The 17,405-nt window shown below is 47.2% G+C and overlaps 1 protein-coding gene across 4 annotated transcripts in view; it reads left to right on the plus strand.

The window, feature by feature from the left end:
* Positions 1–2,659: 2,659 nt before the first annotated feature.
* SETBP1 (SET binding protein 1) overlaps positions 2,660–17,405 on the plus strand; it is a 325,800-nt gene continuing 311,054 nt past the window's right edge. For 2 of the 4 annotated variants that reach the window (XM_024103393.3, XM_042850714.2), the window contains exon 1: positions 2,661–3,758. The gene's annotated coding sequence lies outside the window, so the exon portion shown is untranslated. Of the gene's footprint in view, positions 3,759–17,405 lie in introns of all 4 variants that reach the window. The other 2 variants (XM_042850713.2, XM_065549948.1) reach the window with 2 other exon arrangements.

Below are 17,405 nucleotides of genomic sequence, written 5' to 3' on the forward strand. Positions count from 1 at the left end.
GACCTACAACCGGGACGCATGGGCCCGTGACTTCCAACCCAGTGATCAAGTTTTACTCCTCCTGCCCTCAAGTGAGTCAAAGCTACTGGCCCGCTGGCAAGGGCCTTATGAGGTGGTCCGAAAGATCGGGCCCGTCACGTATGAGATCAACCAGCCCGACTGGTGCAAGAAAACACAACGGTACCACGTCAACCTCCTCAAACCCTGGCAGGAGTGAGAGGGACTCTTAATTAACCCTTACCCACCGGAGCCCGAGCTGGGCCCCCACGTAACACATACGGAGGATCCCGCAGGTCCCCAGCTCGGGGAGACACTGACCAAGGAGCAACTTAAGCAGACCCAGTGCCTTCTGCAAGCGTTCCCGCAAACTTTCACAGCCCAACCGGGATACACAACCCTCATCCATCATACTATTCAGACGGAGCCTGGGGTGGTGATCCGGGGGGCGACCAGGCCCTTGCCACATCACATGTGGCAGGTCGTTGAAGAAGAAGTACAGGCCATGCTGGACCTGGGAGTCATCGAACTATCACAGAGCGAATGGCGCAGCCCGGTAGTACTGGTACCTAAGCCCGATCGCATGCAACGGTTCTGCATCGACTATAGCAAAGTTTGATGCGTATCCGATGCCCCAGGTAGATGAACTGCTGGGCCGGTAGGAGAGGCCCGCTTCATCACCACCCTTGATCTGAGCAAGGGATACTGACAGATCCCCCTCGATCCTACCTCCAAGGACAAGACCACCTTTGCCACCCCCATGGGCCTGTATCAGTTTACTCAGATGCCCTTTGGCCTCCATGGGGCCCTGGCAACGTTTCAATGGATGATGGACTGCCTCCTTCAACCCCACCGAGACTACGCGGCCGCCTACCTTGATGATGTGGTTGTTTACAGCCGCCATTGGGAGGACCACCTAGAGCGGGTAGCGGTGGTCCTGAGATCCCTGCGGGCAGTAGGGTTAACGGCCAATCCAAAGAAATGCCACATTGGCTGGCAAGAGACTACCTATCTGGGGTATACCATCAGGAAAGGACAAGTGAAGCCCCTCGTGGGAAAGGTTCAGGCCATCGCAACCTGCCCACCGCCCACCACGAAGCGCCAGGTGCACCAGTTCCTGGGACTTGTCAGCTACTATCAGCGGTTTATTCCCCAATTCGCTTTGATCGCAGGCCCCTTGACCGGGCTTTTGACCAAGGACAGTCCCCGGCGGGTAGTTTGGACCTAAGAGTGCGACGACGCATTCCAGACACTCAAAGAAAGTCTCTGCCGTGAACCAGTCCTATATAGCCCCGATTTCGACCGGGAGTTCATCCTCCAGACAGACACCTCGAAAGTAGGACTTGGGGCCGTTCTGTCCCAATAAGTGGATGGGAAGAACACCTGGTCTTATACATTAGCCAGAAGTTGTTTCCCTGGGAGAAGAACTACATGGTGGTGGAGAAGGAGGCCCTTGTGGTAAAGTGGGCTTGTGACACCTTGCGTTACTATGTCCTCGGAGTCCCGTTCATATTGATCACCCACCACACTGCACTCCAGTGGCTGGCCCGAATGAAGGATAATAATATGAGAATACAGCGTTGGTACCGGCGCTACAGCCCTATGCCTTTATAGTTCGCCATAGGGCAGGCAAGGACCATGCTAATGCTGACTTCCTGTCCCGCCTGGGAGGTATGGAAGAGTCTGGCCCTGACGAGTGGGAGACAGACTTAAGGGGGGGAGGGGGTGTAGTGAGGCGGTCTGGTTCCCCGCTGCCCCGGAGAGGGATTAACCTGGCCGAACCCTTCTACAGTGCCTTACAGGACAAGTAGAACCTCACCATCCAGCTGGATCTCTCAGAAGAAGGGACTTCTAGGGAACCCCCTGGGCTGCTACACTCTGAAGGAGGTGTATAGCATGCACACACCCTTGTGTCCGATGGGGATGGATCACCCCATTTCAGGTAGCTAGCCTCAGGTAGTCCTGGCACTCAGGTCTGTAGGGGTTGTCTGGTGCCTGCATGCTGGTTTAAAGGGGAGAAGTTCCTTGTGTCATTGCTATCTTTATACACCCTGGTCCTTTGCAGGTGGGCTATAGCCTAGCTCTTAATACAAGTGGCAGGATGGGGTAGCCCATACAATTCCATAAAATAAGAAAACCCTATTGTGGAGGAACCTAAGATATTTTAGGCTAACTCCACCCCCCACCCCGGTTGCATATGAAATTTCATGGGCATGCACATTTCTGAGTAAAGGCGCGACCCTGCAAACCTTTACTCACCTGTTTAGTCCTCACTCATCCTTATTGTTTTCAATAGGATTACTCGGGCGAGTAACAATTGACGCCTGTGTGAAAGGCCTGGACCCTCAAGACTGTAACAATCCCCTCCTCACCAGAAAGCCGTGTATAAACAATCATAGATCACAGGAGCATGGCACATGCATGCCAATATTTAAAATAAACCTCTGGGGGCTGAAATGTGAAATCGCTCTGTCTGTGTGGTGGTGGGGTAGACAGAACCAATCTGATTTTCTCTCCCCCCCCCCCTATTTCTTTTCTTTGGCTTTTCTCCCCTGCCCCCAACACTGCTGCGGTTGTGTCAGGTAGTGGCAGTGTTGAGTACATTAACCCAGCGCTGAGCGTTACAGCTCTTGTGTTGTGTGTGTGTGTTTGATCCTTCCTTTAAACCAAAACCACCACCAACAGAAAAACCTACTACTGCTGCTGCCAGTCTCCGGGAGAGAGAAAACCAGCCCCGGCACGGAGAGACGAAGCCATCAGCTCAGCGATCGGCTTAAACAACTCATCACCGCCCCTACCTCCTTTAAGGAAACAACAACAACAACAATGCAGCCCACCAGGGCGCAAAACGCAGCCCCCAGCCCCTAGCCCCGGCGTGGAGCCTCAGCCTGCCTGTCCGGGAGCGATCCGGCCGGGCAGCAGGAGCAGTGACACCCCCCCCATTAAAAATAATCTTGATCCCCTGCCGCTCCCTTTCCCCCTTACTCTACTCCGGGACTAGAGCGGCTGAAGGCACCCGGGGAGCGTAGGGGGAGCCATGGAGCAAGCCGCCAGCAGCAATCACAGAGGCAGAGCGCTTCAGCCCTGATTAAACTGCCGCGATCAGCAAAACCTTTCCCCACTCTCCAGCAATCCCCCTCTGCGCGCACGGGGGAAAGGGCGGGAGGGGGGGGGGGAGCCGCTTCGTCTCTCCCCACCGAGCAGCATCCCTTTAAAAAGCCAGGACGAGCGCGGGAGCAGCTCCATCCATTCCAGAGCCAGGATTTTATCCGGTGCATTGATTCTCCCCCCTCCCCTCCTCTCCTTTTCCTCCTCCCCCCTCCTCTTGTCTCTCTCCCCCCCCCTCCCCCTTTCTCCTTTTCATTTTTATTTCGGATCCTGCTAAAATGAGCCGGGACTGTGAATGTGATTGACTCCGGCTTGCCAGACGCCATTTTCCCCCCTGCTCGAGCTATCCCTCTCTATTTATCTCTCTATCATCTCTCTCTCTCTATCTCCGTGCATTCCCCCTCTCTCACCCAACCCCCCCCCCTCCTCCTCCTCCTCCCGGCCCCGATCGCCCCCCCCCCCCCTCCGGCTCCTCTGCGTGTGCTCCCCTTATCTGACAGATGAGCACCGCCATGGCTTTGCCGCAGCACAAGCGAGAACACCTTTGGGGGCTCCGGCGAGGGATTGGAACCGGGATCTAAAAAGAGAAGAGACCCAGTGGGGGATCTGAGAGACGAAGCCGAGAAGCCCCGCTCCGGTTTGGGGGGCTATGGGTTAGTAAACACGCGTCGCCGTGGAAATCTCGCTCCGGATTGCACGGGCGGGTTTGTTTTCTTTGGGCTGCATGCGAAAGTTAATGTCGGTCGCCTGCCTTTCCCCCCCCCCCCCCCCGGTGACTTTGCAATGGCGCGGGAAGGTCTTTATTTTTGTGCATTTATATTCCGGGTGTATGTGATTTCCTCCCCGCACCCCCGCCTCCGGGGCCCCCCTTTCGGCTGGCTCGTGCTCCCGGGGTGGGTGCATTTTGGAGGAGTTTGTATCATGTATTTCATTCCCCCTCCCCTGCACGCCCATCTCCCTTCCCTGGTCTGTCTGAGCCTTTCTGATGGTGGTGTGGGGTAGGTGGCAGGAGTGTGTGTGGCGGGGGAGTTGGCAGATTCCCCCCTCCCCTTTGTAAATTGCCGGTTAAGTGGAGCTAGAGAGCAACATTGTAACCTTGCTAGGGATCCCCCCCCCCCACTCCCCTTTCTTAATGTATCTGATTTTTGTAATAGCTATAGACGGGATGGGATGGGGTGGGTGGGTGGGTGTGTTTAAATCCAATACAGTTCTCGTAAGGACTTAAAGCCCTTGTGTGTTCGTGTTCCCTTCACACCAGCCCATTGAATGGATCTGGGTTTATTTTGACATTGAAAAGGACACGCACTCCATAAAAGCGGCAATTTCCAGTAACAAACAAGTGTGTGTGTGTGTGTGTGTGTGTGTGTGACTTGGGGTGACCAGATGTCCCGTATTTATAGGGACAGTCCTGATTTTGGGGTCTTTTTCTTATATAGGCTCCTATTGCCTCCCACCCCCTGTCCCGATTTTTCAACATTTGCTGTCTGGTCACTCGTGTTTGTGTGTGCAGGAAGCCCGGGGGTGGGTCATTAACAACGCAGGATTCCCCCCCCCCCCACACACACACCTCCTGTTTGTTTCAGAAGTAAACCGCGTTGTTAATAATACACCCCTGATTATTCCTCGCCACCTCCCTGAAATAAAACCAGGGCATAACTGGAGTTAAAGCTTCTAGGGGCTGGGACATGTAAAAAGCCAGATGATGGTGGGGCAGGAAAGGACGCTGGCTTGTAAAATCAGTCTGCAGGTTAGAGAAGCTATTGTCAAACCAAGGCATGGTGAAATTCACCCCTCCCCAAGCAGCGCCCTGGTTTGAACTGGAGATCGTGGACACGTTTCCTTGCCTGGCAGTGGGAGATAAGACTTATTGAGCCTGAAACTGGGCTGATGCCCCCTCACGTTGTGATGATCCTGTGTGTGTATGTGTGTGTGATGTACGTGGACATGTGTGTGCGTAGCATGACACACACGGAATAAACAGGCCACGGCGGGACAGCCTGTTGTGTTGTCCGCAAGCGTCTCTCTCTCTGTGTGTATTTATGTCTAAAAAGGCAGTTGAGAGAAGGATTTCCGATTCGTTTCCGCTTCAAATAAACTGCACTGATAATCTCATGGTTGACGTCTAATGCTAAAAGGGCAATCTGCCGTAAGAAACTCTTTACCGAAGGAGCAGCTTCTCGGCACAAGCATTTGCGCCCCCGCTGGCCCCAGCAGCCCCCCCTCTAAAGTCCTCAGCGGCCAAACGTGGGATCCTGGCCATGTGCATCGAAAGTCAAACTGGATTTGTGGGGGGGGGGGGGGGGGTAGGTGCTCGTGGCAATGATCGCCCTGAAAAGGACCCTGCCAAGGGAACTGACACCGCTTGTCAGTTTCAGTTCCCTCAGACAGCCTCCCCCACCCCCTGTATCGGGGACTTTGAGCTGCAGACATTTGATCTGTCCCCGTGACGGAACCCACCCACCCAGCGCCAAACTTCCCTTCCCCAGCTGGGCGGGAAGGTTTGATCCACTTTGCTGAAAATCGCGTCTCTGAAGCAGGGGCGAGGGAGCAGCCCCTGTCTTCAGTTCACATGATCTAATTGATGCGGAGGGGGTGTAAAAAGGGGGTGAATGGTGTGTGTGTGGGGGGGGGGTGATATGGCAGGGCGGGAGATGTGCTTGCCGGAAGAGAGAATTCAGATGCTGTCTTGAAAAGACTCCAGGTCAATTTCTCTGGTGGCGGCTGTGACAGTTCTGGGCACGATCGCCCAGACACGTTTATCTCTCTGCCCTGATGCCTCGAGGATCTATTGCGTCTGTGCCTGCGCGTGTTTTTATATGTGTCTTAAGATAGCTGCTGACCGGGCTGCTCGCTCCCAAGTCTGAGTGCTCGCAGGGGGGTGGAGGAAGGAGATGAGGCTGTGACACGCAGATCGGCGCAAGGGCTAGATTTGAGCGCTGGAAAAGTTCGCCTAAAAAATCGATTCCGTGTGTGTTGCTTCTAGTTAATGAACCTCTCCCTCTGGTCTGTAAGGTTTTCGGGTATCAGAGGCACAGTTGTTGCCGTTCGTGGTAATACTGTAATCTGAGCAGAGCACTCGGAGGAGTAGGTGGCAAACAAATGTATTAGGGGGACATACAAGGGGAAACAATATTTCTCTTTTGAATACTGAAAATGAAGGTGTTTCATTACCGGCTAGGAGTAAACAAGCCAGTAGACTGGGTCAGTTTGGGTAGCAGCGGTTTCTGCAGTAGTCTATCCAGGCTGCGATATGCCACCGGGTAGGCAGTGTGTTGCCTTATATGTACATCTGTCAAATTAAAAGTATGTTCTAGGCAAGTAAAATGTTGATCCTGCTAGTCCTTTGCTGTCAGGGGAAGTCATTTGATTCCTTTCATATTGACACGAGGATTTCAGGGGTAAAGAATTGCGGGCAAATCCAATCCTGTGTTTAATATTATGGACCCAAATGGTAACAATTGATTAAACAGCCCCTGCAGACAGAAGACTAACTTGCTGCAGTCAACAGTAATGGTGCAATTGTCCTTCTAGCACTAGGCAATGATGCTACAAATCTAGGGAAATGTGTGTCTGTGACCTTATAGAAGAGAGAGGAAAGTTTTGATTTAAATGGAAACAAATATACAGGTGGATCTCCTTCTGTGTAATCACATTCTGTTACCTTAGCCCCCAGTTCTGTTAATGCCCCCAATCAGTAGCTATGTGGCAGTAGAGTGAGAAAGATGGTTAAAAACAAGTTCTGCAAACAATGTAGTTGTACTTTAATCTCTGCTGTGATTGGAATGGTTATGTAAAGAGAAAAAAAAAACACCCAGGGATTGGAGATTTCTCTTCCAGCCTCTCCTTCCTTTGACTTTTTTTTTTTTAAACTTCTCAGACCCAAAATTTTAATTGAAACCAGAAATCTATTGAGAAGTAAAGGAGCCAAGAAAACCTCTGTTTTCTCTGCAACTAGGGCTGGGGAATAAATAATGTTTTGCTGATGTTATTTCAAGTTGCTTGAGCTCTTTGGTTCCTGCCCAAAACCCCCAGCCTAGATTAACACATTATCATTTTAAGAGGATGAGCTATCTGAAGGGGGAGGGATAGCTCAATGGTTTGAGCGTTGGCCTGCTAAACTCAGGGTTATGCGTTCAATCCTTGAGGGGGCCACTTAGGGAATCTAGGACAAAATCAGTACTTGGTTCTGCTAGTGAAGGCAGGGGCTGGACTTGATGACCTTTCAAGGCCCCTTCCAGTTCTAGGAGATAGGATATCTCCATTTATTTATTTGAAATGGTGTGTTAGGTTTGTGCAAAGCCATAAAGTATAGTAGGTGCTGGCAAACAAAAGAAATAAAGGCTTTGATTAGTAATAGTGGAACCATTTAGTTCTATAGAGTTTCTTTGTTAAGGTTTGTTATTTAGTATAATTTCAATTAAAACACTTAGAATGAACCCGATCCCAAATTAATCAAATTGGTATTTCCAATTAACTAAAAATAATACTGAGCATCTATCGACCATAAATTCTTTACAATGTAAAAACATCATTTTTGCCTTCATTTATTACTTAATCCCCTTTTATAGTTTATTTCCTCCCTCTTAGCTCCTTTTCCCCTCCCCTGCCCTCCAGCCTCTCCCCTCCCCCCTCCCCACCTCTTCACACCTCTTAGGTATATATACCAGCCTACCAACAGGGCTTTTGTTTTTCATTACAAGATTTTGGCTAATCCCAATTCCAGTGACTTTTCTGCCCTCTCAGTAGGGCTCAATTGCTCATACTTAATCTTTCCCTTCTGTTTTCTTTCCCCTTTGGACAACACCCTCCAGGACTGAAAAACTATTGCCGTGTGCTTGGAGACTTGCAATTATGCTGCAGTTTTGACTCTTGACCCAACCAATAGCAAGAGATGCTATTGTCTAATGAACCACATAACACAGTTCTGGAGTCCAAAGGATTACTGTGGTGGAACTGATATCTCTCCCAATGAATTGATGAGTGATTATTATCAGTATACCCGGATGATCTCCCTCAGTTCCCCTTAGAATAACTACATGTCACCAGAGTTTAGCTGATCTTTGTAAGGAGAGGAATTTCAAAGACTTTTGCATCTGAGTTTGTTTTGTGAAGGCAAGGCAAAAAAAGTGTCACAAAAGTGTGCTACAGTTTAAAATCAATGATGTGCACCAGGGTAAAATAATATTTATGGCCAGTTTTTTGCAATGTGGCCTTGCTTTGTCTATACTGTATGCATGCACAATTATGGTGCATGCAAATCCAGCAGTTAGACACACACATGGAGGATCATGCAAATAGGTGCTCATGCAAAATCCCCACCCACACAGTTAAGGGCTAGGTGAAAGCCACCTGAAAATCTAGCCTGTAGTTTTACACATTGCTCACTAGGAACGTAGGGACTGTTAGTGTATCAGCATTCTCTGTCTGGAGACATGAGTTAAAATAAATCTCAAATTGGAGTCAATGGAATATCAGGTGTGTGTGGATTAATGCATAAGGAGAACTTTTGGGGGCAAGTACCCACAATGCCTTGCTGCTGGCTTTCTAGTTCTAGTCTGTCACTTTTTTCTTTCCACCTTAAAACGTCAACAGGTTGTTCTTCCCCTAAAATACTATGGAGGAAATACAATTACTCCTTTAGAAAGTTGCCATCTTATTTAGAGATGATCGTGAGTCAGAGCTCTGGAACCAGGTCTCTTAGCTTTGAGACGCTATCTGATCTGAAAGTGGATCCAGATTTTATGGGTTGGGCCCATTCCCCAGTTTTATTCAGACACATGACCAAATTGCAGCTGTGCATTGTTAACACAACGGCGCATAAGCCAGGCTCAAAGCTCGTCTTTTCTTTTTAAGAATGAACTTTTCTCTTGACATTGCTTGAAAAGTTTGTTGCATATTCTGACCTGCTTAGAAACCTACAGGATGCTGTGAAGAAGCAGAACTCCCCAACATGCTGTCTGGATTCCGCAATCTCATTTAACTGAATGTGGAGAACAAAGCAAGCAACAACATTCGTTAAATTGGACAAAAGCCTGGGAACAATCCAGCATGTCTTCCACAAGTTGCGGAAGTATGGCAAGGAGTTGGGAGAAGTGGATTCTGTTTATCATCTAGAATGTGGGGAAAAAAGACCATTTCCCCTTTTGGATTGGCGTTGGGTTTGTTTTGTATCCCATCCAGCCAGCACAGGGGAGGATAGTGGTATAAACCACAAAAAAATAATTTGCCATTGCGGCAAGCTGTGGTAAAGTAATAGTTGGATGTTAAAACCAACCTGCTACTATTAATTTATTTATGATTTTGTTATCTTATATCTATATCAAATGGAGAGAGGCCTGAACTTCTGGGCCTCAATGAATTTAACAAACTTCTATAGAAATTAATCTGGAATCCTATTAATTTGCTAGAGAATGCAATCTTTTCTGTATACTTTTTCCTATAGAATTCTATAGCAGGAATATAACAATATTCAATACCAAGGGTATAATGTTCTATTAAATTCTTCAGTGCTTTTCCATAAGGGATCAGAGAAGTTGAGAGGCTTAATTAAGTACATTTGATAAGTGCTTTGAGGTCCTCGGATGAATAAGGCTGTTTACATGCAAAGTATTATTGTGGGCACCTATTAGTCTTAACTGGTTTCAGTTATCAACCCGTGTTTGCATATGTAACTTTCACATTTTGCATTGAACAATTTCAAGTGGTGTTTGGTTGATGGAGTTTTTTGGGGGCGTGGGAGGAGGGAACGGTTGAGCAAATTCCCTCCCGTTGTTAGTTGCCATGTAATTGATTCAGAAAAGGTGTGGGAGCAGGGGGAAATCACCTTTGCCTTTTGAATTATTTCTAACCACCCACTTTTAGACTGGGCAACAGCCGGAATTTGAACAGATAAATTAGTAGGAATGTAGTGCTTGTTGCGAACTTCTGCCTTTGCCTGATGTGAGAGAAAAAAGTTTTGAGTCACAAAAGTTATGACCATTTGAAAATTGCATACCAAGCATACCCAATAGAAAACTTTGTCTGTTGATATGCCCTTAGAGATGCACTGTGCAGAAGCGTTCAGATGGATAAGTGGTAGCCACTGAAAGCTTGCCTAATTTAAATATTCATAACTTTTAAGACTACTGCACTGATTTTCTTCAACTGAGCATGGCTAGCAGATCTCACTGGGTCCTAAAAATGAAGATAAGTTTGAAGAAAGTTGGTTTATTCTTAATTGGGGCCCTGCTAAAATATATATCTATCTATATATAAAAATGCTGTACCACTGATTAACACAGACAGTCTCACTTAATACCTATGGATGTTTCAATCAGCAATCTCTGGAACTATCTTGGTCCATATTGTGGAAGCAGAGAAAGAACTGACAGGAAGGGGATGCAATGCATGACAGTTCTTTCTCTGCTTCCACAATATACATTTAGGGTCTAATAAAATACTTATTGAGGTTAATGGGAGTCTTTCTGCTGATTTGGGATTAGTTTAGGCCATTCTAAGGGTACATTCTAGCAACTTTGTACCGTATTTGTACTTGGGCTGCAGTATCAATGGACTATAGCCTGTCTCTGACTAACTAGCACCTTATAAGCTTTAAAGTGTGGCCTTCATGATATTTGCAGGTTCTATTGTGCCTCAGCACATGGACAGGGTTAGTTACAGACCCGGGAATTCTTTTAAAGTAAAAAAACTCAGGAAATTATATGCAAGAAATGGTAGTGATGCAACTGAAAGCCCACAAATGTCAGAATATCTGCATATTAAAGATGAATGGATAATCTTAACTTTGCCCTTGTGCATGTATATATGGAGCCAAATTCTGCCCCCAGCTTCATCTGTCAGACTTCACCGAAGACAGTAGGATTACAGGGGAGTAACTGAGGGCAGCATTTGGTCTTTAACTATGGTAACGCTGGGCTTGTCTCGGCCTTGCCTTCCTCCCCAATGGACACAGGTGTGGAGACGCAATTCAACAGGGAAATAGCAGCTTTGAGGAGTCGTGGTGCAGCGACTAGCTGAGTCCAAGCCCACCCAGCCCTTTAGGTCCGAGTTTGGGTGGCTAGTGCAAGCCACCGCTGGGCTGCAATGTCAACCTTGCTAGTTTTAGCGCACCAGCCTGAATCTATCCACTCACACTCCGAATCACACCTCCAAGCTGTGACCTCCCAGTTCCAATGCACCAGCTCCCCTCAACTCTAATCGATGTCAATCAAAGGCCCTCTCTGCTCCAGCTCGTTAGAAGAGGATAACGAAAAGAAGCAAAACTAAACTACCGCCATCTACGTTCCAAATTAACACTTTCCTCTGGGTGTCCCAGCATATCTCAGATGCTCCTTGACACTGTAGGCTCTTTGGTGCAAGGGCAGTCCTTATATGTGTGTTGTACAGCGCCAACTACTTTGGTCCTCCAAGGTATCCAGGTGTCTAGCTCTTGTTGAAATCAATGGGCGTAAAGATCTTTGAGAATCTGGGTGCGTAAAGATCTTTGAGAATCTGGGTCATTGTCAGGGCTTTAATAACAAAACCACATTGTGATAAGCTCCCCCCAAAATCCAACCTTTCATAGGCATGATCTCGTTTGAAATAAACAAAGTTTGGTCACATGAGACTCTTTGGACAGCATGTAGCCAAGGTGAAGGAGGGACACTGGATTGCAGTCTTCTTGTTGTGCATCCTTGTGCCGTCGTTTCGGGGTTGTGGCCAGGGTACCTAGCCCAGTCATTGTGCATCCCCTATCAAATGCACTTTTTTTTGCCCTGAAAGAGGGAGTGCTGGACTCCCTGGCATTTGCATCAGGGGAAAACAAAAAACAAAAACACACACAACCCCTTCTGCCCTCCCCCTCAAAAAAAAAAAAAAAAAAAAAAGTGTGGCAGCAGCTATAAATACAACCAAACCCCTCGTTAATGATTTATGCAGAGGAATCATTTTCAGCAAGTTTCTGGGTGCAGCCGGGAATGTTTGATCAGAGGGAGAGAAAGAGATTAGAGCGCTACCACGTCTGTGCTAGAATCAGGCTACTGTGTTGGATGGCAGACTTCCAAGAGCCAGGTCAGACTAGGGAAGTTTGGTAAGATGGAACTGATGGAATTGCCTGGAGTTTGTTCTCCATAGTTGGCCTCTACTTCTATATCCTTTTTCTAAATACTATACATTTTCCATTTGTAGTAGCTGTGAATACTTCCAGTACAGATTCCAAGGCCAGAAGAGACCATTGTGATCATCTAGGCTAAGCAGCTATCCGGAGTACCCTCCTCAGGTCAGGTTGCTGTTGTCCCCCAAATAGCTTGCTGCTCTTATTATAGAAATAGCTTGTTTCCTGTGGTGGGTCATACTACTATAGACCACGCTGTGCTCTGCATTGCTACGGTGCGTTATACTCTGTGCAGCGCGGTCCAGGGGAGAGATCAGTGGCCTGGGAGTCAGGAGAGCTGTGTTCTGTGTTCTGCTGCTGGCTTGCTGGGTGATCTTGGGCAAATCATTCACCTCTTGACTTGTCTAGTGTGTAAGCCGCTTGGGGCAGGGATTATTTCCCACTGTGTTTGTATGTGCCTCGCTGTGATCTCCGTCTGGCCCTCCAGGTGCGATTGTAATACAAATCAGAGGATTGGGCAACACATGGCCTTCACTGGGGAGATGTGGGTCACATTCTGCCTTTAGATGCACAGGTGTGAATCTAATGAAAGTTCATTTACACCAGTTTTAACAACAGCAGGTTTAACCAGCGCAACAAGCGCATGCCTGGGGCGGCAAGCCGCGGGGAGCGGCGTGCCGGTCGCCGTGAGGGCAGCAGTCCGGCTGCCTTTGGCGGCATGCCTGCGGGAGGTCCGCCGGTCCTGCGGCTTCGGCGGCAATTCGGCGGCGGGTACGCCGAAGGCGCGGGACCGGAAGAGCACCCGCAGAAACGCCGCCGGATCTGTATGATCCACCGAAGGCGGCCTGACTGCCGTGCCTGGGGCAGCAAAACACATAGAGCCGTCCCTGTCACAGAGTATAAGTCAGTGAAGAATTTGCCCCTTTGTGACAGGCACTTGGGGATGGGAGAGATGTTGCTTGATGGCTTGCTAGGGGTGGTGAGGCACGTCGCTCTGAGTTGGGTGGTGAGTGTGTGGGAGAAAGGAAGGAAGTGCAAATAATCACCAGGTTTCAATTGTGTGCATGAAAAAATATTCATGTCATTTGAAGTGCATCCCACTTAGACACAACTAGTCTTCAACATGCATGTGCAAACGGGGAACTCCTGCAAGCCTGTTGCTGTGCAGGCTCAGAACCCCACCTTGGGTATGGGCATCAGGGGTTGTCCCCGGACATTCACTGCTCAATACTTGTCTGTGGTTTCTGCTGTTGCAGCAGCAGCACCGTGGGCAGTATGTCTTTTATGGGCTTTGTGATTTATGGTGGAGTCAGTTGTTTGATCATTCAGTTGGCCCTCCCTTCAGTGCTCCTCTGATAGGTACTTACATAGAAAGGTACCTATCTGATCGAATTATGGAACCTCAAACCTAATTATGGAATCAAATATGATTCCATAATCTACCATTTAATGTCTCTATGTTGAAGAGACAGATACGTATGTGTGTAGTACACCTACATGCCTGTATAATTATGGATGCGCATGGGCCTTCATTTCTGTTTGTCTTTATCTGTGTGTGTGTGTGTGTATACAGCTATCTGCAGAATCACATGGTTGCAAGATACTTCTAGACAGCGGGTTACCTAGTCCATCCCCAGCCTTTCTGACATTTGGCTGTTGAACATCGCTTTATGGGACGTCCTGATTCCTACTTGCCTTGCACTTTATTGAGCACCAATAAAATGATGAAAGGTTTGGAACAGAGTTAGATTTTAGATTGTAGGAGTCCAGTGAAAATGAGTGAAGGTTACATTTATTGTTGGTTGACCAGATGCTTGGCACTAGTAAACCAACAGAGCCACTGGCTTCCCTGGAGCTGTGCCTTATTTATATCTCCTGAGGATTTGATTCTTCATCTGTGTTTGTTTAGATATACAAAATATTTAAAAGTGCCTCCACAGGCATGTAGGAACCTTTATTAAAACAACCAACCAACCAGATTAAGTGTCAAACTTTGAAGAGTTGTAGGAAAAGTCCATCACCAAGACCTCTACGGTCCCTCATTTATTGATTCTGTGGGTTGGTTTAGCTTGAAAGGGAAGTCTTCCTCCCCCTTGTTCCTGTGATGGAGGTGATAGGCCCAACACAGGTGAAGGGCAGAAGGATGTTTATTGTAGAACCCGTCGCAGAGATGGAAAAGAGCTGTCATGGTGCCTTTTCCAGTGCCCTGCCAATGCCGACTAGGTCTCTTTAGAGTTTTGTGGCCAGAGGCGATAACTCAGAGCACGTCTATAGGTGGATAAAAGCCCTGTGGCATGGTCACACCTGGCCCAGCTCAGTTGACTCGGGCTGCAGGGCTAAAAATCACTGCGTAAATGTTCAGGCTCGGACTGGAGACAGAGCTCTGGGACTCTCCACCCTCGCAGAGTCCCAGAGCCTGGGCTTCAGCTCACGCCCAAACGTCTACACAGCAATTTTTCAATCCCAGAGCCTGAGCCCCAGTCCACTGACCCAGGCCAGTCATAGGTTTTTATCCCTGTGTCGACATACCCTTAGTGGTCTGAACATCATGTATGAAATTCCTAGACATTTTGAAACTAGTGGAATTGGGAGAGACTTCTTTGTTTTCCCAAAGTAGATAAACTGAGGGCCATGCAGCTTCCTGTATGTCAGGCCTTGCCGACACTAGAAAGGGTTTGCTGGTATAGCTATACTGGCAAACTGACCCTGTGTTGATGCAATGTATAGAAGAATTCCTTTGGCAGCATAGCCTATCCCAGTTCCATATATGAGATAAGCTATACTTGCGGAAAGGACTGTTTTGTCAGTATCCCTGCATCTACACTACGGTTTTTGCTGTGGTTGGAGTGTGATTTTCCCCCCCACTCCAACCGCTATAACTATGCCAGCAAAACTTTTAAACTTTTTTATGAGACTTTAAAACCCAAGCTCCTGCTGCCTCATGTGGCTACTGCAGATTAATTGACACTTTTCAAGTGTCTTTGGCCAAAACTTTCCCCTGAGTGTACTGTATGTTGTCTGGTGGCCTCCACTCCAGAGGTAGCTGCATTTCAGTGGTGGTATATAATTGGTGAAGTAGCTTGGAATCATTTGGAATGAAAGGTGATACATGATTGTCAAATACTGTTGTATATTCCCCAGTGCTTTGTGCAATTTTAAATGGACGAAGTGGAGAAGCTTCCTAGGTTTTTGTTGTTTTATCAGTGGTTAGGGATTTTGCTGTTAAATAGCAATTGTATCTCACATGGAGAAAGTGGTCCAGTGGCTATGGCACCAGAGTGGGAGTCAGATTTGGGCTTTAGTTTGACTCCATCGCTGACCTCAGGCAAGACACGTCCCCTGTCGGTGCCTCAGTTTCCCCATATGTAAATAGGGTTAATTGTATTTACTTTCTTTGTAAGGCACTTTGAGCTATGGGAATGAAAAGAGACGCTTTAGTAGCTGCAGTAGTGACTTCAATTTGTGTATTGTAGTGTTTAGGCTTAGAGGAGTATCCCTTTAAATAGTTTGAGAGCCATCTAGAGGTGCTCACTATATTTTAAAAGCTGCAAGAAATCAGCCAGGGTAGCAGTTTGTATGAGGCATGTTTGTGTATCTTTAGTAAAGACAAGTATTTGGGATGTGGCTGTTCCTGTCTGGTTTCTTTATATAGTTATTATTGTGTAAAGAGCAAAGCGAGCACAGAGTTGGCACCTCCTTACACGTAGAATCCAAAATTCTGTAGCACTTCTCCCCCACAAGCATCTAGTGCGTGGATGCTGTTTCAGTCATTAACAAATGCTCTGCTTAATCAGTTTACCGTTCTGGCATGTCCACACTGGAGAGTTTGTGTAGCTGCTTGAAGCAACAGAAGGAAACAAACTCATATCCTATTGTTGTAGAGGTCTCGGATGTCCAACTCTCAGGGTCAAATCCTGCGCTTAGATATGTACATCTGAATCCCATTGAAGTGGATATGAACATCCATAAACAGAATTTAGCACATAGAATTTGTTCCTTCCTCTGCATTTATCAGCTGAACTATGGAAAAACTCCCTAATGAAGAACTAATGCTAAATTCTCTGAAACTCATCTCATTCACCTGTGAATTATCCTTCCTTCAAATCAAGGCTTGCTGGTGGTTACACTTTCTGCTGGGAATTTATTTCAGAGAATGTGATGCACCTGTAGTAGGTTATTGACCATCACCTAACACTGTAAATCTCAAAAGATCTGGAAGGTTAGTTTGGGTAAACATTTAAAAGGCTGAATTAGCCCAGCCCTTTGGACCTGTAAAATAGGTAAATTAAACTTTCCCACTAGAATTCCAGCTCTCCACACAGCCAGTTGGGCCAGAAGAACCTTTCTTGCTTTATTTTGGCACTTTCACATGCAGTCCCTGATGAAACCTGGAACAGCAGAGCCATGTGACAATGCAAAACGACTAGAGTCAGTCCCCAGCCACGATATCTGAATCAGGGACGAAACTTTCCCAATATTCGGACCCAGGATTTGGTTTGGAGTTTGACTTTATAACTATGAAGAAAGCAGAAGTTGTCTAAAGCTTTTCTTACTGATCACTAATTTCGTTTTCTTCATCTCCAAAGATGCCTATAACCTCGTATCTTTGTGGGTGAGGCTTTAGGGATACACTAACAAAAGGGTATTGTCACATTGGTAGAAATAACATTGCTCCTAAGTGGGCTGTAGTCCACGAAAGCTTATGCTCTAATAAATTTGTTAGTCTCTAAGGTGCCACAAGTACTCCTGTTCTTCTTATTGCTCCTACTGAGTGACTTACTCCTGTGGTATCTGCCATTAGCATGTCTAGTGTTGTCTTCATGCCTAGTGCTTTAAAATTTGAAATAGTTCTCCCAGCACTGGCATGCCTGAAGCTGGGGAAAAGAATAGAGGTGGGGAACTACCCAGGAGACTGCTTATTCAGGAGGTTGAACTGAGGTTTCCTAACTAGTCAAAGCATGTGTAGTCTGCCCAAACAAGAAAGACAAGTATAATGTCCCATTGCCCAAGTCATTTAACTATGAACCCTGATGCAAAATAATGAGCTACCTTAACTAATGACCCATTTAATTCCTGTACAGAGATATAGTGCATCATTGTTTGTTTATTGCTGCAAGTCTGTTGATATCATGGTTTGCAGATTCTAACATAAGATGACGCCAAGATTCTTAGGACCTAATCTGACCCAATTTACACCCATCTGGTGTGA

This window comes from Chrysemys picta, chromosome 6, assembly GCF_011386835.1.
Source record: "Chrysemys picta bellii isolate R12L10 chromosome 6, ASM1138683v2, whole genome shotgun sequence".
NCBI lineage: Eukaryota > Metazoa > Chordata > Testudines > Emydidae > Chrysemys > Chrysemys picta.